The 23,263-nt window shown below is 47.2% G+C and overlaps 1 protein-coding gene across 4 annotated transcripts in view; it reads left to right on the forward strand.

Moving 5' to 3' along the window:
- The window catches only part of ELMO1 (engulfment and cell motility 1), a 468,564-nt gene that overhangs the window by 210,968 nt on the left and 234,333 nt on the right, over positions 1-23,263 (forward strand). The gene's annotated exons all lie outside the window — the stretch shown is intronic.

Below are 23,263 nucleotides of genomic sequence, written 5' to 3' on the forward strand. Positions count from 1 at the left end.
AGCTTTACACCGTGAAGACGCTCTAAATCCTGTGGGCTAGAGATGCTAGGTTCAGTTTTTCCACGACCCAGAAGGTCTGCAGCCATGCGGATTCAGGAATCCTTTAGCTGGACGTCTAAGACCTCAAGACGGGAAGGCACTGACGGAGAATCTCAAGCTGTACTCTGTGTTAAAATTGCTGTCCTTGGATGTCGTGGAGCCAAGTGGAGTTTCCTGGGTGTTCATCCACTTGCCAGACGTTGAGTGAGAAAATAACAATTTGCAATGTCAACTGTTAAGATAATTCAGTCCATCTTCTAGGTCTTGGCCGGGAGTCTGAGGCTGCCTGGTGGCCAGAAGGGTAGAGCATTTCATTCCCCCTGCAGTGTGATTTCCCTCGGCCAAGCAAAAACACGTTATAACCCGAGAATAAAAAGCAAATCAACATGGTCAATTCTGGTTTCTTATTTGATGGCTAATTTCTTATGACAATTTCATTAATGTTTTTACCATGACTATTAGAAGTGGGCCCAGGGAAGGGCTTCTGCCTTTCTATTCTTCTCTCCTGTCTTTAGCCTCTCCCAGTTCTTTTTCTTTCCTCATCCTGCTGTGTTGGATAATTCAGCTTATCCTGAAAGCATTTTGCCTTTTGTTTGAAAAGTTGAAATGATGTAAAAGCTACATGCAAATGTACGTGGATTGAATTTGGATTATTTTTTAAACCACACGGACAATATTTCCCTCGCCAGTCTGTTCCCACTAAGAAAAATCCCTCTCTTGCTGCCTTTATTTTGTTTTAATTTTTACTTCGAGGCAATTTTAGATGCAGAGAAACGCTGCCTCTGTAGTACCGGGAGCTCCTGTAACCTTTGACATAGTCTCTGTAATGTTAGCATCTCACATGGTCGTAGTGTGTTTATCAGCTAAACGTGAATGCTGAGATGATACTGTTGAGGTGATACTGTTAACTAGAGTTGATTAGGATTTCACGGGTTTTAACACGAGTGTCCTTTTCTTGGCCAGGGTCCCGGGCTGCATGTAGTTGAGGGACTTCGTAGTCTCCTCCGACCTGTGGTTGATGGAATCTGTCTTGCCTTATTTATAGTGACCTTGATATTTTAAATGGATCTCTGGTCAGGTGTGTCATGGAATGGTCCTCAGTTTGGGTTTGTCTGGTGTTCTCTCCTGATTAGATGGGGTTGTGGTTTTTTGGAAGGAATATGACAGAGGTAGCCTGCCATCCTTGTCGCCTCATGTCGGGGGTACGTGCCATCTTTGTTGACTTTTTATATTTCCTCTGTTTTGTGGCTTTAAATGCCACTGGATGGCGGAAAACTGTTGATCGCCGTGGAATGCTGTGGGTCAGTCGCTTGGTTTTCCTGTGCAGTCCTTCCATCCCCTGTGGGCTTTCTGTGCGATCTCCGGTGTCTCCATGAAAGAAGAGCAGGTTGGAGCGTTGCTTCCTCGTTCTCCAAAACCCGCCAACTTTCAGCGCCACCTGAAAAGCGTGGGAGTCCTGGACAAAACACACCAAATCTTGAGATTTCTTTTCAGTTCTGTGGCCCCTGACTCCCTCCTGAAGCTAAACCTTGACTCCCTGACTTTCACTGAAGGGATTATTTGGCTCGAAGGATCTGTGGCTGTCTCAGAAAGCGGATGTTAACCCTGAGGTGAACCTCTCCTTCCAGTACAGGGAGTGAGATAGATGGGGATTTTATCTCATCTTCCTTCACTCCTGAACTTTGGAGGCCCTAGAAATAGTACCATATTTTTCTGTGTATACTGTGCACCCATGGTTTTGGCTCAGACTTTCAGGAAAAAATCTTTTGTTTTAATTTTTTTATGCAATTATTTGTTTATTTATTTTTAGAGACAAAAGCGATGGTTGTATTCCAGAGCATTATTTTGCATATAAATATTGTTATTACTTTCTAGAGTTATGCTTTTAACACAGAAGCATAAATAAATGAATTTAAAACATTTATATAGATATGGAATTAGTACTACCCATGTATAATGAGCATCTTTATTTTCTCAAAAATCTGGGCAAAAAAGTGTGCATTATACATGGCAAAGTATGTAAATTTAAATGCAAGTCCAAATGAGGAAGGGCCTGAGTAACCCACAGCCAGCCATTGATGTGTGACCCCCCACAGCTGAAATGTCATTCTTGAGCTTTCTCTAGTTAGTGGCACCCTTTAGAAATCTTTTCTGCCTTGAGGTATAATTGATGTGTATCATTGCTCAGTTTTAGGTGTACAACCTAATGGCTTGATATTTGTATACATCGTGTAGAAATCTTTATAGTAATGTCCTGTTAACATAGATTGACAGAAATAAAATTAAACCCATAACCCAAGCAAACAAATACATACCTATTTAAATAAAGTCAATCATTAGCAGGAAGGTCACCTTTGCTCACGTCCTAAGATTTACTTCCAGTTAGGGTTCTCAGAACGCATTCTAAATTTTGTGGCGTAGCCTGAATTTCACTAATTAACTGTGCTTCCATTTGGGGGAAAAGGAAATGTAATTAGCTCTGACATTTGAGAACTGACGCAGCAAGCACTATTTCCAAGCCACTTGTCTGCGCGTTCTTGGGAAGACCTGGTATTTAGCTGCGAGCATTTCTTGCTCTGTGTATGAATGGGTTTAGCGCCCAGGCCACAGAGGAGAGTACCGTTTGCATTCAGAAGCCACGTGAGAGTTCAGAAGGTTTTCCGACAGAGGAGAGTACCATTCACGATCAGAAGCCACGTGAGAGTTCAGAAGGTTTTTCGACAGGGTCGGGAATAGAGAACCTCAGACCTGCTGCAGCCCGGTCTTCTGCTAGACATGCCGTGTGTAGGGCGCTGATGCCTGGGGTTCTGATTGGCAAGGTGACTTCCTGTGATCCCTGAAGCTCTTCATTTCAATCCCCCGAGGACGCTTCCCTCCACTTGCTGTCTCATTGGTAACAGGTGCTGTCTGTCTCCTGCGTGTCCCTTTCCCGCTGGCATACTGCACCCACCCTTCCTTCACTGCTTTCGTGCCTATACTTTCCCACTGAGCTCTGCGCTCCACTTCCGTCTATGTCAGCATCGTCTGACGTCGACTGCATATTCTTCCAAAAGCTGTGAACGGTGTTCCCATTTTCCTTCTTGAACTTTTCTTTCAATATTTGTTCACTGCACGAACATCCGCACAAACATAACAAAGAAACAGAAGAAAAATCAGTTCCGTGTACTCATTATAATGAGCCATCTATCTTAGTTCTGTGTTTCTTTCCATTTTTGATCATATGTGTAAATGTTTATGGAATTGTAATGCTAAAGGACAGATTATTCTGTATTTTACTTGGGTCGTTAGAAGCGTTTCCAATTACATCGCTGTAATGTCTGTTCATTTCATTGAGTGGTGCCATGTCATGCATTTGTCTACTTTTAATTGTTGGGCATTTGATGTTGCCGTATCTCTCCACTTATAAACAGCATTCCGTTGTGCCTTTCTGTTCTCACAGCTTTCTCTTGTCTTGAATGATTTCACTGGGATAGGTCACTAACCAAGGTGCTGGAGGATTTCCCTCGTCCTTGGGCTCAGTACTCTGCTTTGTTTGGGTTTGTTGTGAGTGCGGCCTCAGTTAAAGGAGATCTTTAGTGAGGGTCTTCGGTTGAGCGAGGATAAGGAAGCTTTTTTTGGAAACTGTCTTCTCAAGTGAAATCAGTGTTGGGATTCTGAAGACGTTCCTTTAGGAAATCCACTTTTTTTAGCCCACTGGGATCCATGCTGAAATTACTTCTAGTCACTAACACCCTATTCTCAAAAAAATCAGATCCTGTTTTAACACGTGCCGGGGTCTCCGGGATGCATGGAAGTGTTCTGTCTGACCCACGTAGCAGCCTGCTGTGGAGACTCATTTACAAGGGTAACAGCCTCACTTGCAGTTGAACGTGGCTGCCTGTGCAGAGAGAGCATAGATGCTGTCCATTTGACCTTGACCGTGGGCCGAGGCAGGGTTGGGAGTCGGCCCTGGGAAGACTGGAGGCGAGTCCCTGTGTGGTTGGAAGATGATCTTTGACATAACTCCAGGGCAGGGTCTCTTTTTCTCAACCCCTGTTTGGTGTCAGTGTGTCCGGAAGGGAGAATTTCCTGTTTTTCCAGAGTAAAAACTGTGCCCTGTAGCCCGAGAATGCCTCCGGGGAGGGGTTACCCCTGTTATCTCCTTCCAACCAGACACCTTGAAAATTTGCTGCAGAAATTTAAATACCCGTTTGAATTGGGCGAGGTGACGATGATAGACAACTTTCCCCAGAGCCCGTATTTGACATTTGACATTGATTGATACGCTCACCTCAAAAACCATCCAACCTTTAGTCCCTTTCACTCTCTGTGGCCTTTTCTCCTGATCTTCCCCTCCGTCTGTGTCTTTTTCCTGATGTTTTAAACATTGTTTTCCTCTTCCTCCCTCCCTCTCTCTTTTTCTTTCCCATGCCACCTCTTCTTCTTTCTCCCCTGCCCCTCCCACATTAGTGCCTCCTTTAAGGAAGACAGGCTTTAAGTTTTAATTGAGCTAAGGGAGTGTCCTTTCCTAGTGCAAAACTGCAGGATTAGGGGCTGCACCTGCAGTTTACTGAGAACAGAGGCTGTGGAAGCTAGTACCCACGGGAGCGGTGGCAGGGCGGGTGGTGGCCCAGCGTATCTGCTGGACTCGGCTCCATTGGGGGACAGCTGGACTCCATGTGGGTTTGATTTTGACCTCTCCTGGCCATGTCATTAACAGCACGTCAGCCACGGATCTTAAAGTGAGTGCCACTCACATGCTGGTGCCTGGAGTTTGTCTCGCCCAGGGGACCTTGCAGGGGAGGCCTGGATGTCTCACCAGGAGTGACATTTAAACTCCATCGCCTGATGCTGGGTTATGAGAACCCTGACACGTATCCCAGGCAGCTGCTCAGTGCAGATGGCTGATGAGCTGGGAAGCTGCAGGCTGATGTGTCCCAGAGCCCAGGGGCAAACTGACCCTTTTCTCTTTAAGCAGAGCAACCGTGTTGGTTTCTAGAAAAAAAGCCAAAGACATTTTATTTTCCAGCCAGAGCTCACGGGGTTCAATGTTTGGAGATTAAAACAGACTTCTGAATAGAAGCCGCCCGATCGCGAGCACCCTGAACCAGGACGCAGGTGGTGAAGTGAGTTTGCCTCCTGAGACGCGTGTCATGGTGAATTCAGTCCTTTTCGTGGCTTTTGTGTCGTGTTGATTGACAGAGACAAGCTACCTGCCAGGCATGCTCACAGAAGGGAAAAGGGGGCAGGGCGCGGAACCTGGGACGGATGATACTCATTTGCTTGAGATGCATAAAATAACTGGAATGGGGAGGGGTACAGGACAGAAGATTTAACCACCACCATCGCCCCCCGCCCCATCCCCCAGTTGTGGCTTCATTTTCGGATGACGGAACTCGGCAGGGTAGTTCAGCCAACACCGGGCTGAGTGTGAACGACCTGCCAGGAATCTCTTAGCTCTTGCTCGGGACGCAAACCTGGTGACTTCAGTTTCACCAGAAGATGGACAGACAGTGACCGTGTTGTCTGTTAGTAATTCTTGGGGTCCCTGGAGGCTGGGGAAGGTGGCCCTGTTGGGTTTACCTTTGTGCAACCTCACAAAGGCCAACAGAGTAGGTGCTGTTGTGCATTGGGGTTCGGGGTGGTGGTTCTGAGTTGAGCCCAAAGGAGAGAGAGGAGAGAGCCCCTTCAAGAGAAAAACATTTCTCTTCCTTAAATATGTTTCGGGGTTAACAAGCACCAATAAAGAAGGAGTTCACGTTTGGGTTTAGGCTTGGAATCTACCTGTGCAAAGATGCGGCCTCGGGGAGCGAGGGGGAGGAGGTCGGAGAGGGCAGGCAACCCGGGCTGTCCCGAAGCCCTTCAAATCCACCAATCGGATCATTCACTCAGAAACACCAGCCTGGGCTGCGAGCTGTTTGAGCTTTTGCAATTTAACTTCACTGTTTACCTTGAAATGAATTCTCTGGTAATTGGCCCCATGTGAAAGCAAAGGCAGATTGGAAATAACACCTTCAAGGGCAAATTCGAGGGATTGTTCAGGTTTACACGCCGTTGCTTCCTTCCATCGAAGGTGACTGTCATGACTTGGCCCCTGGTTCCTCAGTGGTTCCTTTTTCTGACCCTCAGATGGTGACAGAGGGCATACGGAGGTGGGGGTACAAGAATCAGTGGCCACCGTCCCGTGTGCGCAGGCTGGCCAGGTCTGAGAACAGGGAGACGTGACGGTGGCCATCGGACCTCATTTCAAACAGGGCGTCTCTAGACTTCAGTGAGTTTGCCTTAAGCCTGTACACTTGGAGGTGATTCAATCCTTTGAGACGTTTTATCAGGTGGGTTGCACTCAGGTGCAGGCACTGGTGTTTCCCATTTCATCGGGCAGGAAAGGCGAGTCTCGGGAAAGCTGTTTACCAGGACAGAAGGCTGCCGTGCGTGTTCCCACTGCATCGCTCACCGTCTGGGGCTCGGTGTGCCCATTGCCCTGTACTCGCGCGGTAGACGACCCAGCCTGCTGGGTGCTTGCTGGGGTGAGCGAGAGCCCTCTGTCAGTCTGGGGAACTTGGGGTCGATGGAAACAGCCCACGGAAACCTCTGCTTGCTGTATCAGGCGTGGACACTGACATGCATACATGGAACCTCCTCATGTAGCTCCAGCGTCGTACAATGACTAAGGTGGCAGCTTGCCTTCTGGGCATGGCATCGACATGCACTAGCTGGGTGGTCATTGACTTGCGCTGTGCTTCTGGTCTCGCTGGTGACGTGCCTGCTGCCCACGGTAGGTTATTTGGGCACTTTAATATCTAGTCAGGGTTGTGAGTGCCTCCTGATGGCAAGCGGGCTCCATCAATTTACATGAATGTCACCCACATTATGCCTCTTTTTCTTTTTTTAATTAATTTCTTTCAGTTACAGTTCACGTTCAGAATTGTTTTAGTTCAGTCATACAGCATAGTGGTTAGACAGTCAGGTCTTTACAAAGCGTTCTCTCTGGTACTTCCAGTACCCGCCTGGCGCTGTACACAGCTATCACAGTATTTACTGACTGCATTCCCTACTGTACTTTACGTCCCCGTGACTGTTCTGTAACCGCCAGTCCGTGCTTCTCCGTCCCTTCACCTTTGTCACCCAGTCCCCACCCCCCCGACCCCGCAACTCCCTGCCCTTTGGCAGCCACCAGTCTGTATCTGTGAGTCCGTTTCTGTTTTGTTGGTTTATTTTGTTCTTTCGATTCCACATATAAGTGAAATCATAGGGTATTTGTCTTTCTCTGACTGACTTACTTCCCTCAGCCTAATCCACTCTAGGTCCATCCATGCTGTCGCAAAGGGTAAGATTTTGTTCTTTTTTATGTCTGAGTGATATTCCACTGTGTAAATGTCCGTAACTTTTTTATCCACTCGTCTATGATCGGCACCTGGGCTGCTTCCATAGCTTGGTGGCTATAAATAATGCTGCAGTGAACATGGGGTGAAAATTATGCTTTTTCTTAATGTGGCTGAATCTGTAAAAGGATAGGGAGGGTAACAGGCTGGCTTGGGTGTTATGTTTTGGATACAGGTGTGGAGAGGAAATGCAGTGCGGGGTGCGCTGAAGTCTCCCGCGGCCCTTCTCATGCTAACAGGAGAACGGTGAAAACAGCCCCTAGCGACTGGGAGCAAATGTCATTTCTGAAATATCCCAAGTGGCTCAGAAAAGAATTTCAGTATGAAAGTCTCTTTTTAAACGTGAAAACATAGAAATTTCTCTTTCTACTCCCAACCCTTTATAGAATTTTAAAGGAGCGGAGAAATGAAAATGAAGTTAATGGGAAATGCCATCTAAAATTAAAATTTTCCACATGAAATTCATTTTTATTTTTCTCTAGATACTGTAACTCACTCTAAATCGTAGAAACTCAGCAACATCTTCGAGAATTTTCTTACGGATGGTCTCTGTAGGCTCTTTTAATGCCTAGCTTTTCTCATTGTATTTCCTAAGTGGTAAAAAATGTGTTTTTCTAAATGGCAAGTTTTTATTTTAAAAGTGTCTTTACTTAACCATCCAATAGATAATAGTGCAAAATTCAAAAGATACAAAAGGAAAAATATGGTAAAAAGTGTTCCTTTCACCCTTCCCCAGAGGCAAATACTGCTCCCAATTTCCTTATTTTTAGTCTTTGCTTTGGATCCATTGGGGTTTAGGAGCTGATTTGGTATAAGTAGCTTTTTATGCTACATGTACTTCTTTGGCCCCCATTAGTGTAAAATGTATTAGAAGAGGAGGTAAGGCCTGCTCACAGCGGTAAACGAACAAATGGATCGCATGGAGCTAATAACACCAGCCCACTTACATCTCTCCTGGGTGAACTTCCCGCTGCCGTCTCTACGGTATACGCCCGAACTTCATTGTCCGAGGTACCGATTGTTAAAGAAAACCTAGCCAGTTAACCTAAAACTTCCTATTATTTAAGTATTTTAAAATGTATTTATTAAAAGAGTGCTGGTGGACTTCATGATGCATCATGTAGCACTCTTGTGAACACATAAAAAGAAAAGTCCCAGGGAAGTAACAAAGTAAGTTTTGGTTCTGAACCTTCCACCCCTGGAGCCCAGCCCTTCTGAGCCACTCTGCCCGCGATGCTTCGTTGTCTGTGGTTTTGCAGACCGGTTGGTAACGTGGTTATAAAGAATCTGGAAAAGCATGAGAGCCCCGGTGCCGAGCTCTGGCTCCCCTGCTCCTGCCGATCTGTAGAGTTAGTACATCTGAGGGTGGGGGGTTGGGGGAAGCGGCTGGGTTTGCCCCCAGTGTGGGCCCACCACTCCCCCACCCATCGTCATGGGGCTAACAACTGCTCTCCTATCGCCTCAGAGTTTTATTCCACACCCGGTACTCAATTCTGCTCATGTGATGCCGGCGTTCTTAAATTAAATTTATTGGGGGTGACATTGGTGAACAGGATTCTACAGGTCTCTGCCCACGTGATGGCTGTCTGGTCCAGAACAGTTGGAAGATATTCTGCCCGAATTTAGAGCCGTGAAGATATGAAAACCAGTGCATTTCAGAACTGATGAGAGAGGAAAATAGGAATTCTGAGTCTCATTAACTACAATGGAATTTCTAGACTTCTTAATCTTTCTGGTGAGAACGGCATCTAGACTGTGGACTTTTGCAGTGTTCACAAATCAAAATCAGAAGCTTTGGCATGAAGCTTTGAGGTTTTGAAACGTCTTAGATTCTCCAGCATGGACTTGCCTGCCTTGGTACGCTCACGAATATTGACAAGCATTTCTTTACCAAGACGTCTGAAGGGAGTCAGCTCGAATGTTTTATGTGGTGGGTTTAAAAATCTTTTTCTCCCCCCGCTGATGAGCCAGCCACTTGGTTTACTCTTCACAAATCTGGAAGCAAGATTCAAGGGTAAGCTCACTGACAAAGGGGAAAGCAACCGAAATAGTCTGTGGTTGCCACCCAGCGTGGCTCAAGCCACAGCTGTTTTTCCCTTCCTTTGAAATGCGTGGTGTTAGTGTCCATAGGTCACTAAGAAAAATTGTTCCAGATGTGGAGGCAATGCAGCAAACTGCACAGTGGCACGTCCCTTCACTCTCACGCTGGAGCCAACAAAATCAGGGGCTGTACAATTCTCCAGGAGTTAAATCGTGTTGACCTGGCTGTGTGCTGTTAGGACGGCCTGGGCGCCGGGAAGTGGTACGTGACCCTGCAGATTTGTAACCGGTAGGCGCAACACAGGGATTTTATCCTCAAATTCCTTTTGCAAACGCTACAGATACCTCCCCCGACAAATGTTCTTCGAACCATGGTTTGTTTCTTCGTGATCGAGCGGAATGAAGTTTGACCTATGTTTATTCCATAAGGGTTCTACTTTCTCTGAGTCATGTTTTACATTCTTGAACTTTTTATTCTGTCAAGATCTTAGTCTCTCGGGTGAGACAGAGCTCTGGTCAGTTGTGCTGCTGTGCAGTTGTGGACAGGCAGGCAGGTGGGCTCAGGTGTCACTCACGGGGACCTGACAGCGTGACAGTGCATGTTTACCAGGTTCAAAAGTAGGTCGCTGAGGCTGTGCATGAGCCAGCTTTCAACCGGTGATTTCAGGGTGATCAGCGAATGCTACTCACGTGGTTGAGAAAGTCTCAGGAGCTGGAGCTGGGCTCAGGTAAGGAATTGGGGGATTCCAGGCAGAGCTGGAACTGGGTGCAGAATCCGGAGAGCCGTTTTGGGAACAGTCTGGGGGTGCAGGCATCTGTGTTTCCCCACTCAGTGCCAGGAGTAGGGTTTCTCAGCCCCCCACCATCCGTGCAGGGGGTCCCTGGAGTCACCCCCTTTGTCCTTTAGGGAATCTCTTAGTTCAAGTTAACTGCCCCCACTCCCCAATTATTCTTTCTCCAGCCCTCTCCTTCATCCATCCGATCCATTTTCTCTCTCTCCTTTCTTCTCTCTGCCTCTCCACCCACTAACAAATGCTCCCTGACTTGGAAGTGTGGAAGATGACATCATTCTGAACTGAGATATATATTTACTTGATTACTCCAGGCTTTCTCTAACACCTTGGTGGATGGCAGCCTTCACGGTCGATGCCAATCAGTGAGACGCACACAGGCTGGTGAAGAGGAAAGTCCTGTGTATTTGAACACTGCATCCATCACCTTATCTGGTGTAGTGTGCCTCAGCCGTTTTCCTAGGGTTGTCATTAAAGTACTTCCTATCCAAGGTGGTTTTAGGGTCCCTGATTTTGCACTGATGGAATATTCCAACTACAGTGCTGCATTATCTTATGTAACTTGGTACCTAAGTCAGGTAGAATCTTGCTGAATGTATAAACGAGTGAAAAATGAATGCTATGGAATCTTCTTTGCCAGAAGTCTTTATAAATAGAACAAGTTACTGTCAGGGTGGGAGGCGGAAATTTTCCATGCTTGAATGCGGGAAGATGCGGAAGGTAGAGTATCCCCCAGGATCTTGGGGACTTTTGATTCTTTCATTGATTGTGGTCTGATCCTGGGGTACGGAGGGGCACAGCTCAGGAAGGAGGCCCCTCAGCCCAGTGCCAGTGAGGTCTGTGAGTCTGGGCTGAGAGGGCCTGGGGCCCGAGGCCATGGGGCCCCCAGAGAAAGCCGAGTTTCAAATCAATGACATCAGAAGCCTAAGAATTCAAGGCCAGCCGCTGTCCTGAGGGGAACCAGACCTAGGACAAGGACAGGACTCTTGTACTGGAAGCTGTGGCAGAATGTAGTGAAGACACCATGCCCCTCTAGAGGGAAAGTGAATCAGAGACAGCCACGATTTCCCCAGGGCTTACCCAGTGCCTACCCAGTGCCTGGCTCTGTCCAAAGAGTTTTCCTTCCATTTTCTCGTCTGGTGTTCTCACCAGGCCCATGAGAGAGGCCACACCTACACAGTGTTCTAGGTGAAGAAGTGGCTTTCAGAAAGGTGACACATCTTTCCTAAGAGCATCACCTAATATGGAAGATTGCACTGGAACCCCGGGTAGGTGTCTCCAGACCCGGGCTGCTCGCCACCAGGCCCGCTGCCCCGACACCATTAGCCAGGCACTTTCCTGATGGAGTCCTTGCCGGGTGTGCAGGCCCAGGGTCTCTCCTGCCCATGCACAGTCAGCTGGGGCGGGGCGTGGGCAGGCTGTTTCGGGGCCCCATGAAGGTGGGGTGCACAAGATCCTGCAGGCACTCTCTAGGCACCCTTCTCCAGGGGTGCGTTCCCCTGGGCTCTTTTGGGGGCCAGCTGCTCTTCCTGTGAGCTGCTCCTTCAGTTTTCCCTTCCCACCCCCTGCACGCAGGGCCACTGAGCGTGGTACTAGCTCGGCCGACTTTACAGATGGAGAAGGGGCCCTTTGTGAGCGGGCAGGCCTAGCCTGGCCACGCTTCTGCATGTCCACCCACGCGGGAGGAGTCAGCATGTGGCCTTCACACCAAGAGAAGAAGGGTCCTTGACGAGAAAACAGGGACGAGAGCAGCATGCTCTTTCATGGACGAGGGAGGGCTTTATGAGAATACATTCTGAGTGGTTTTACGAAGACTGCTATAGAAGGAAGGAACCAAGTGTGTTCCAGAAAGATTCATTTGTGGCAGACTGAAACGGTCCTGTTGGTGTTCCTTATCTGAGAGAAACAGGGGCGTCTAGTGAATTTCACGAAGGGTAATGTGAAAACTGATCTCCAAGGGTCTTCTTGAGTATTTCGCGTCCTCCTTCGTGGTTGGAAATGCGTTTCAGTGTCGCTGTACATGCTGGTGTGCAGCAGAGGAGACAGCGTGATCGGTATAAAAGTCAGAGCGACTGTAAGCGCCCGATTGCGCATCTGGCCCCAGCGCTTTCGGCCTTACATTTTATTACTCACTCCATAATATTTAAGGAACGAAGCCCCAAAGTTATGAAAACTCCTTTAGCTTGCTGTGATCCAGTAAAATTCATAAAATGTAGACTTTCCAAATTTAACTTTTAATTATGAAATATTTCGGTGAGGGAAAAATAATGGAATATGAAAGGCATTCATGTATGTACCCACCACTCAGATTTAACAGATACATTTTACTTGATTTTCTTCAAACATCCTTATTTTGGGAGGGAGGACTATTAAGAACATAGGACGGGACAGATTTAGTTGACGGAAGTTAGTAAAAAAAATACATCAGCTCCAGTTCCTTCTGCCCCTTGCTGCCCTGCCCTCACCCTCTGAGTAGCCTGGTGGCTCCTCCTTCCACGTGTGTCGGGGACCTCTGGGGCAGAGTTCTTCGAGCACCTCAAGTTCACAAGGACAGCCAAGAGCTTTTTCTTTCTTTTCTTCTTCTTCTTTTTTTTTTCCCTAAAACACAGTTTTCAAGTCCATTTAATCTGTTTGCCAAAGTTAAGGGCATTCACCTGCCGCTTACCCAACATTTCCGATAGCCCCCACCCTCTTTCGGGACTTACTGCTTCTCTGACTGGGAACGGTCTCAAGTCCTTCTTTTTGAGATCTTTCATCTCAGAACTGAGAACGTCCCAGTCACCGTGTCTGCGGACGGGCAGATTCATATGAGCCAAATCAAACCAAACCAAACCAAACCGGGGGTCACCTGCGTGCCTGCTGGCCCAGCTGAGTGACACTCGGGAGCGGAGACCACTCCTCCTTGGCGTTTGCTGATTTCACAATGGAGGCGATTTTTTGTGTGCCACACAATGCATTTCATGTCGGTGCTGATTTTCAAACCCAAGCCTTGGCCGTCCCTCGGGTGTCATTGTCCTCGGCCCCAGAGGATTCCCTTTGGAATTACTCCTGTTCCATTTTGTAGAAGGCCACCCCCTTCCAAGAACTCTCATGATTACGGTGAGGGATTCCATCTGCTTAGCTCCACCATTACGAGGTTGTACCCATGAAATTCCATTTTTGCCGCAATGGTTGGGGTCCAATGGTTTGACTCCAAATGTGTGGGGAATACTGAGCAGCGACAGGCCTTGGGCCTGGAAGGTCCCATCAAGGTCACATTGCCCCCCGACTGCCAACGTTTATGGACAGTCACCCTGGGGCTGGCCCAGGGTTGCTGACTTGGGGTGAGGTGACTTGCCCAATCGAAACCATGATCCTCCAGTCCCCTGATGAGCTATGAAGTGGGGTGCCAACTGTCAGGTTCCAGGAGGGGGTGGTTTAATGTGTCAGGATGAAGAAGGGGGCTCCTTTAAGGTCAAAGGGCTGTGCCCTGGCAGGGCAGCCAGATTGCGCAAACACCCTGCAACGGCCCAGGAGACCTCAGCCCTTGGAATTGCCCCTGGTTCTGAGAATACCGATCAGACAGGGCCTCTTCCTGGTCTCGTCCGCCTGAGGAAAGCCCTCTTCACCCCACACCATCTGAAATGCTGCTTGCAGGACCCAGGCGTGCACCTGCCCACGCGGGGCTCAGGTGGGCAGGTGGGGTGAGCCCCTCTGTCTGAGGAGCGTCCCTCTGGCACAGCTGGGGGCTGACCTGCAGGGAAGCTTCGGCAAAGGCTTGAAAAGGGTCCAGGCTGCGAGTCCAAGTGGCATCTCATCTTTTTACAGGGTGCCCTCTATTTCCTTGTTAGAGGTCAGGCACATCTCTGATAAAAAAAAAGTCAAACTAAATGTATTGGAGAACGTTAAAAAAATGCGGGCAGGTAGGAAAAAAATCTCCTTCCCGCACCACAAATAATTACTATTAATGCTTTGATAACTTTCTTTCTAGTTTTAAAAGCATTTTTTAACAATCATAACTACATGCTAAGTCTATATCTTGATATTTCTAGTACTGATACACTGTATGGAGTAAAACTATAGGAGGATACTCCATGTAAGTACACGTTGACGAAGAATATATACTACTGTAGGAATTCTACATAGAACAGGCCATGTGTTTCATATTCCTACCTTTTCCACTGATGACCACTGAGTACTCTACGAAATAACCCTAAAAGCTGTGCCGCAGGCCATCAGGTGAAGTTTCTACTGTGTAGTTGGCCAATAGCAGCTAAGAACAGGAGCTTGGCACTGCTGGGACCAAATGCCTGCATGATGGCTGTGTGAACCTCACTCTGCCTCACTTTCTTCACCTTTAAAAGAGGCGTGAGAATTCTACATATGCTGTTGCGGAAAAGAGACCACAGCATCCAACGTTAAAGGCCAAATTTTGCCATGTACAAGAGCCGCACCGGAGGAAGGAGGGAGGAAGCCCTACCAGCCCCCATCCAGATCCCTCAGGTTTCTGTGTCTGACTGTATCCAAGGCCCCTGTGAGGTCTGCCTTCAGTCAGCAGGGGCAACGGGGCCCAGAGACGAGGTGCAGGGCGGGGTGTTGAGTCAGGGGCTCAGGCCACTGAGAACATCCACTGAGAACATTGCTTTCCACATAACATTTGCAGACCATGGCATTTGTCCAGGGAAGCCTTTGGGACTCTTTAAAGTTGTTACAATATTTGCCCAGGGAAGTGAAACATCGAACATTTACAAAAGGGCCCCCGTGTTGTCTGGGGTACAGAGCATTGGCATTTCTCTGTCAGTGGCGATTTTTGACTTTGGGTTAACCCTTATCTTAGCGAGCCGCCGTGTAGATGAACGCTCAGAAGAGGGTCAGCACACTTTTCTCGCGAAAGGCCAGGTAGTAAATATTTTAGGGTTCCGGAGCCATGTGCGAAAGCAGCTCCAGGCCGTCTGTAAATAAATGAGCTTGGCTGGATTCCCATAAAGCTTTCTTTGTGGACATTGGCAGGTGAATTTCATGTAATATTCATGTGTCACAGGTTCTTCTTCTTCTTCTTTGGATTTTACAAAATTAATTTAAAAATATGAAAAAAACCCTTTTAAATTCACAACTGTACAGAAATAGTGGTGGACTGGACCCGGCCCCTGGGCTGTAGTTGGGCACCAGTGGCTGGTGCCTAGTACGTGCTACGAGTGTGTCAGCTGCTGCTCCCACGGTTGGCGCTGTCATCGTCACCCCCAACCCTGCGTGAGGGCCAGCAGTACCGGGTCCTCACGGAGGCTGGGCTTGCAGCCCACAAGCCCCTGCACCCCTTTGATTGCCTGTGAGTTCGTCTGTAGCCGCTGTGGCCGGATCAGCTCTTCAATTCATCACGGTCAGGGGTTTGGTCTCCTGGGCCAGTTTCTTCTTTGGTCTGTTTCCTCCAAGCCAAAGGCAGCCTGGATGGCTGGGCTGGGCTCCGAGGGCCTGGGAGTCCTCACTGACCAGTGAGATCTTCTCTGGAGAGGTGGCGGCTTATGCTCTGTGTCCCTTAGTGGCCCCTTTCCCCCATGTTCTTCCTGGGGGTGGGTGCAAAGGGCGGCCGAGATGACACTGCACATGACCAGTGCTGTTTCCCATCCTGTTTTAAAGTGACAAGAGGTGGGAGAAAGGGGGACCTAGGTGCAGCAGTGACAGAGGAGCGAGGGGTTAAGGGAGGAAAGGGCAGGGCGTGGCGAGCATGAACCACAGGGCTAGGGTCTTTCGGAATCCTGCACGTGCTCAGCTGGGCAGGAAAAGTGCAGAGTTTTTATAAACCGTGACAGCATTCTTTCATTACTATGAAGACTTTAAATAAAAGCACAACCAGCTTCATTTTCAAAGGAATTAATTCCCAAGGCATTTTGTGATTGAGTTTTTATGGTAATCCTGTGTAGTGACTGTTAAATCAACATACCAAATAAACCCCGTTCAAGTTCCTCCTCCTACTCAGGAAGTCCCAACTCTGCTTCTTCACGACAATGACATGGGAGTGGACACAGATTTCCATGAATTGTAGATGTGGCATCGTGGACGTGGCCTTTTCTGACCTTTAAGAGTAATTTTAAAAAGTACAATATTTTTTTAACCAAGAAAATTGGCCTCAAATTCAGAGTCTCAGTGTGCGAACTTGCATTGTGTGCACACGCTCAGTTGTCTACCTGTGTGTGTGCACACTTCAAAGCTGTATTGTTAAGGCTTTGGACAACTCACTTCCAACACAGGTGTTTCTTGAAGGCAAGTACTGTTTTGTTTTAAATTTATCGTGTCTGCCCCCCACAGTGCCCTGCACAGTAGCAGACATCCAAAATTATTTGATCAGACAAAGATCGAACTGGGAGCTGCGAGGCATCCCGAGGTCATTGCTGCCAGCCTCACCCTTCAGTTCTCCATATACCTCTGCCCAGCGGTCCTTGCTCAGTCTTTCTAAGGACATCTCGGCTGACCCTGTTTTCTGTACCTAAACAGAATAATACTGATTCTTCAGATGCCTAAAGACCGCAGTGGTCCAACCCACAGCCCCCATGCTTCCCCTCCAACACACCACTCACCCCTCGTTCTTCCCCCAGGTTTCCTGGCATCCTTTCTGTTCAGATCTTTCTGCTTCTTCCTGGCCACTTTTTTTGTGAATGATTTCCTGTATGTCAGGGGCAGGCTGTCAGTGTGGCCCCAAATCTGTGTGCTCCGACCTGGCCCAGGCCCTGTCTAGGGAACCTCCCCTGTTCTTCTTGGGCTCCTGTTAATGAACCCCAGCACGTCAGGTCCTGCTGACCTCCCCATGAAATGGACTCCTCTAGGACTTGCTGCCAATGCTGTTAGCTCTTACTAGTATGAACGGCCATGGACTCGCCTAGGGCACAGGGCGTTCTCAGGGAGGGGCTCCCTTAGTGACAGTGGGTAGTGGTGGACGCCCCAGAGCTCAGCTGAACCACAGGTATTACCCAAAAGGTTAGCTGGGGGCTTCCCAGTCCAGGGAAAGCACAGCCTGGTTGAAGGTCAAGGGGTGGCAGGTGGGCGAATAGAATGAGACTGGCAGGGGTTTTAGAGAGGCCAGACGAGAGGGAGGTACAGTGGGGAAATGAGGTCATCTGGCGTCTGTTGGCCTGACCCTAGGTATCTTCCTGGATATTTCTTTTGTGCCAATCTTCTGTGCTTTACCTAAAAGAATCAAATTTTAATGATGAGGAGCTGGCCTTTCATAAATTATTCACAGGCCAGATTTCCCTTACTCCATAGATGTGTTCTTGAATTTTAAAATATTTTCTTACAAGACTTTACATTTCTCTAACTAAACTTCTTCTTGCTAATGGGGCCAACCTTCTTATTCTCTAAAGACCTTTGAACCTAAATAGGAAATGAAGTTACAGAATTGAAGTGGTGACTTTGCTAGTTAGCAGCTGTGATCTTGTATGAGTGGCAAGTTCTGACCCTGAACTGTGGAAAGAGAAGAACATTTACCTCGTTAATAACACTCGCCTCATTGGGTAGTTGGGAAGATTAAATGAGATCATGCGTCTGGAGTGCCAGCTCGATGCCCACCATTGCTGGTCCCACCTGGTCACAGGTATTTTTCTACCGTTCAGCATCTTCGCCATCTCGCCCACCCTTAGGTCAGACTTGGTGGCATGGCTTCTTTGTTCTCATCCATGCTATTGATTTTTGTTGAATTTAATGGAGAGAGTCAAAGGCCAGAATCCAAAGATTTCTAAAGGCTACTTCGAGGACTCTCTGGGGCGGGGATCACAAAATCAAATATGTAAGTGTGGGAAGAAGCCAGGTGAGAGAGTCCTGGGCCCGTGTCAACTCAGAGAAAGCTTGTCCCACCTACAGCCCACATTTCAATAAAAGTCACTGTCTAACCAAACACTTGGGACAGGGAATCAGGGCGCCAACGCCATCAACTAGTGGGCGTGGATTCCTCACCGTCTCTTACACGGGGTGACGGCTTTAGAGCAGTGGTTCCTCAAAGGGTGGTCCAGAGGCCACCAGCAACATGTGGGAGCTTCTGTGAAAACAAATTCCCAGGCGGAGCCCAGACCCGCTGAATCAGGACCTCTGGGGTGGGGCCCAGCCGCCTGTTTGAACAAACAGACCCCCTAGGAGACTCTGGTCATGCCCAAACATGAGGCTCACTGATTTGGGAAGTGTTCTCAACCCTGACTGGACATTGGGGTCCCCTGGGGAGCTTCAAAAATCCATTTTCTTGATCCTCAAACCAAGAATTCCTCTCAGTTAACTGATTTGGGGTACAGCCTGCCCATCAGGACTTTTCAAAGCTCCCCCAGGGGATTTTCCAGGGCATCCAAAGTTCATAGCTGCTCTTCTAAGGAGTCTGTCGAAATGCCCACATACTCATCTCTTCTGGGTGGGGGCTGAGGAGTGAGAGGCCTGTGCGGCTGGACAGAGCTCCCAGGTGCTCTGCCTCCCCCTGGAGAGAATGACCCGAAACGACTGGCCTCGAGCAATACCCTTGATATGGCTTTTCATGAACTGAATGAATATTCACTCTGTGTGATTTGCTTTAAAGGTTGCTTTTAATGCTGTATTTGTTCAGCAAATGTAGGCATTCATATTGCACAAATATTAACTCCTAAATTCTCCAAGGCTCTCTCCCCATGATATGCCACCTGGCAAGCATTATTGTAATCAGCTCTTTATTATCCTCCACACTAATGGAGGTCTAGCATGACATTGGTAATTGAAAAACACAGATCATTCAAACATCATTCAGGCTTTGCGACACTGCTCCCGCATCCAGGAAGCATTCAAGGGCAGAAAATATTGAGTGATGACAGTTTCCTGCCTTCCCTGTGGAGGTACTAATACATATTATTTTTGTCAGAAACTTGAGCAGTAGAAGGGAAAGGCTTTCGATTGTAATTCCTTTTTCTGAATAAAGGAGTCTGTTTTCCCATGGAGAGGCCAAAGCATCAAGGAGATAAACAGCAAGTATATTTAAAATGCATTTGCAACTTGGAACCAGTGGGTTCAAAGCCCGGTGTGGTAGATGCTGCACAGGACTCGAGGAATTAGTGGGTGTAGATGGCAGATCTTTCGGATCTGACTTTGATATTTCCTGTGTTATTTGAGATGAGCCAGTCTCGCCACCCATGAACCTCAAAGTGTGCTTTCACCTGGCAGCAGAAGCATCCCCTGGGAATTTGTCAGAGATGCAGGGACCCCACCCAACCCTCCTGAATCAGAGACTGTGGGCGTGAGGCCAGCGTGGGGCTATAACGAGCCCTCCAGCAGATTCGGATGCCTGCTCAAGTCTGAGCACTCCTGCTTTCCACGAAGGGCTCAGTTTTCTTGCCTGTAAAATAAGGCAGCTGGCCTGGGTTATATTGAGGTCCATTCCAGCTCTCCAGTGGCCTTGGCGTTTGACCCTGGAATGGGTTGAACCGTGCTCTGTCTTAGACCTTGAACCTTCCTGTGGGTGTGTCACTGAAATAATTCAGCTAAGAAATTGGCACGTGGGTCACAGCAGAGAGACAAATCTCCAGAATGCAACACCCGAAACCCGCTATATAGCGTGCTCACTATGCAAAAATGCATTGTCCTCTCTTCAGGGTTTGTGTCATTTCCCCAAAGTGAAGAACCCTGCTGCTTCGGAACAGGAGGCAGCCACTCCCCTTTCTGTAGGGGCTGAGGGCCTGTCGGACTGATTCATGGAGCAGCATTTCTACACACCTAACAAATGGCATTTCAGGAGGATGTAGAGACGTATGCAGCCTTTGCTGTAAAACAAGGGAAAATTTTAAGCCATTTATCAAAACTCACGCAGCTTCTATTTCAAGACAGGTGGGAAAAATATCACAGAACAAGGAAAGAAAATAAATGTGCATCCAAAGCATCTCATAAATAATAAAGCAGGAGGGAGGTACTGTTGGCCAGGCTGGGTTTTCGGAGTATTTTTGTCACTGTGCAGAAAGCTTTCCAGTCTTTCAGCCTGTAATTTTTACAGTCTTCCTGCTATCAAAATTCATGGTTGTAAAATGATTTCACTGGTCATTAAAACCAAAGGGGAAAAAAGAAGCAATAATTTCAAGGGTCGAGGAGCTGGGAAATGGGACCTGGCGTTAAAAAAAGAGAGAGAAAAATAATTTGTTGTCATTGGACAATGCAGTGATGCTTTATAATTTAGGGCAAGTCCCAGAAAATCAAAGGAAATTTTCTGACTGACTTTGGTTTAGTAGCAGCCCTATTTGCCAGAGACAATAGGAATGGTTTGTTGAACATGAGAGAGACTTAGGTCTGCTCTGTCTGGGTGGGATGGAGAAATTAAAGCTTTTATTACAAAGGATGGACTGAGGCCCACTTTGCCTGCGTGAATAATGTGGACCGAGGAGAACCTCAACAATCAAGGACTTCTGCATTGGACATCTTTGTGAACTTCAACAGCTTGAAACTAAAGTCCTGGTTAAGAGTCTGTACTCTGAATATTAATTGACCATAGAGGCATGGGTTCATTTCTGGGCTCTCTATTCTAGTCCATTGATTTATGTGTCTGTTTTCATGCCAGTACCATGCTGTTTTGATGACTATGGCTTTGTAGTATCATTTGATAGCAGGCAGCATGATTCTTCAGCTTTGTTCTTTTCTCTCAAGATTGCTGTGTCTATTCAGGGTCTTTCATTGTTCCATATAAATTTTTGGAGTATTTGTTCTAGTTCTATGAAATATGGCATTGGTATCTTGATAGGAATTGTGTTGAATCCATAGATTGCTTTGGGTAGTATGGACATTTTAATAATGTTAGTTCTTCCTATCCATGAGTACAGTATATGCTTCCACTTCTTTGTATCTTCTTCAGTTTCTTCCTTCAGTGTCTTATCATTTTCCAAGTACATGACTTTAGTTCTTGCTTAAATTTATTCCAAGGTATTTTTTTTGATACAGTTATAAATGGGGTGGTCAAATTCTGGCCCTAAACTTTGGGCCAGCTCCTCAGACACCCAGTGCCTCAGTTTCTTTATCTGTCGTGGAAAATAATAATACAGCCTACTTTTTTGGAGTTTTATGAGAATTAAGATTTGGCAAATGCAAGGTGTTTTGCAGAATGCCTGGCACAGCACGGGCATCATTTTGCTGGGACCAGTTGCTAAATAGCTATATGTGCCTTTAAAAGAATCCTAAAAATAAATTATACTGTTTCTTAACTGGAAAGCCTTTGGAAAGTAGCGGTGGCCTGTCTGTTGCCCCCAATGTGTGCCTAAGGGGGGTGTGATTGATGGAAGGAGGCTTCGAGGGGACCCTGGGAGCAAATTCAAATAAGACTGATGACTCTTGAGCTGTGGGGACCTTCTCCTCGGTCAACTTCACGAACACATAGCTTTGGGGGGTTGTGCAAATTAGACAGAGAACAACTAATTTTTGTCATTTGATTTCCTTTTGGGTATTTACTTTTGGAATAGGCTCATAGACCAACACTGGAATAGGTCTGAAAGAACTGCCATGTTTCTCTCCCTTCCATCTGACACACTTTTCTTTGTTGGCTGGACCACGCCGCGTAGCAGCTAGTATTGATTAGCCTGTACTTTCCTCAAATAAACTTTTCTCAGGCTACGCAGAGTCTGAGTGCTAGCAGCACCAAGTGGGCTGGCGGTGATCTCGTTGGAGCTACAGCTCCCTCCGCAGTGCATCGGGGACCGTAGTGCCCACTGCCCGTTTACTGGATGAGCTGATAATGTGAAGAACATGAATGACTCAGCAAATATTAGCTTTTTAAAATGCTACTTGTGTTCGTGAAAATCTAGTGGATCAAAGTCAAAACAATACATATATGTGTCATGGGAGAAGTTCCACTATTTTCCTTCAAAGAACTAAAAATACGATAAAGTCTTTAATTGCAAATTACTTTTTAAACAGCAACCTCGTAACATTTATTGCCAGCAGTTCGATCCCCCCCGACTATTGAATGCAAACTTTACCCCAAGAAATAGCAGATTAAAGCTGAGGTCCCCGTCTTTGCTGTGTCCAGTGGATTGCATTTTTGTCACAATTATATTTATTTCATGAGGTCTTATCTCTCTTATACATAGTGGTACTTTGGTATTTTAAAAACTCTCCAACGCCCTAATAAATGAATTCAGGATAAAATGCTAAATGAAAATATTGGAGTCACTACACCGACTTAACTTGCTGTAGAGATGCTGATAGGGATGTTCTTGAAACTGCGGAACTGTGGCCAGTGGTTTGTTTGTTAGCTCATAAAATTCTTTTTTCAGAAATGTCATTGGCATGGAAGAGACAGCTTACGTACATCCTTAAATAACATGCGGAAGTGGGGGTTGTTTGAGCCTTGAGCAAGTGAACCGGAAGGCCTTCCTGAACTTGAATTAGAAAAACATGACAGTTAGCCAGAATTTCCCCGGCAAATCAGAGAGCCCAGCTGCTTATTCAGAAGTATTTAGGAACAAAACAAAAATATGTAGTTTCATACCGATTCCCTATATTACGAGGTAAAAGCAGTTTATTTTACTCGAGGTAAAAACATTTATTTTTCAGCTCTTTAACAAAGTAATGAGTTCTCTTAAACCATCCACCATTCAGATGTGAATTTTCAGGGCAGATACTAGTGATTGTTTTTGATGATCAGTGGTGGAGAGTGGCTTTTCACGCTGGACAAGAGTCTTGTGGTATCTGCTGGGTGACCTCGATCATGTGGAGAACTCGCTGGGCGTGTTTGGAACTGTCATTCTGCCTCCCTGGTTGCCGCCCTGTGGGTGCTGACCGTGGGCCAGAGCAGCCCCCAAGGGCAGCCAGAGGTCAGGACCGTGTGGACGTGGGCTTCCTATCAAGTGTCTGTGCCCAGAGGCCTGCAGACGGTGTAACGCTGGGCAGCTCACAAATCCCAGGCTTGGGGTGGTCAGGCTTTACCCTCCCTTGAGGGCATGAGGAAGTTAAGACCCAGAAAGGTCAAAGGCAGAGATGTGGCTTCATCCCTGGCCGGACTTTCTCCCCAGATGCTGTTGGTTCCACTGCAGCACTTTTAGAGAGAGAGGAAGGAAGGGAGAAAGAAAGGGGAGGAAA

Source organism: Desmodus rotundus, chromosome 6, assembly GCF_022682495.2.
Source record: "Desmodus rotundus isolate HL8 chromosome 6, HLdesRot8A.1, whole genome shotgun sequence".
Taxonomy (NCBI): Eukaryota; Metazoa; Chordata; class Mammalia; order Chiroptera; family Phyllostomidae; genus Desmodus; species Desmodus rotundus.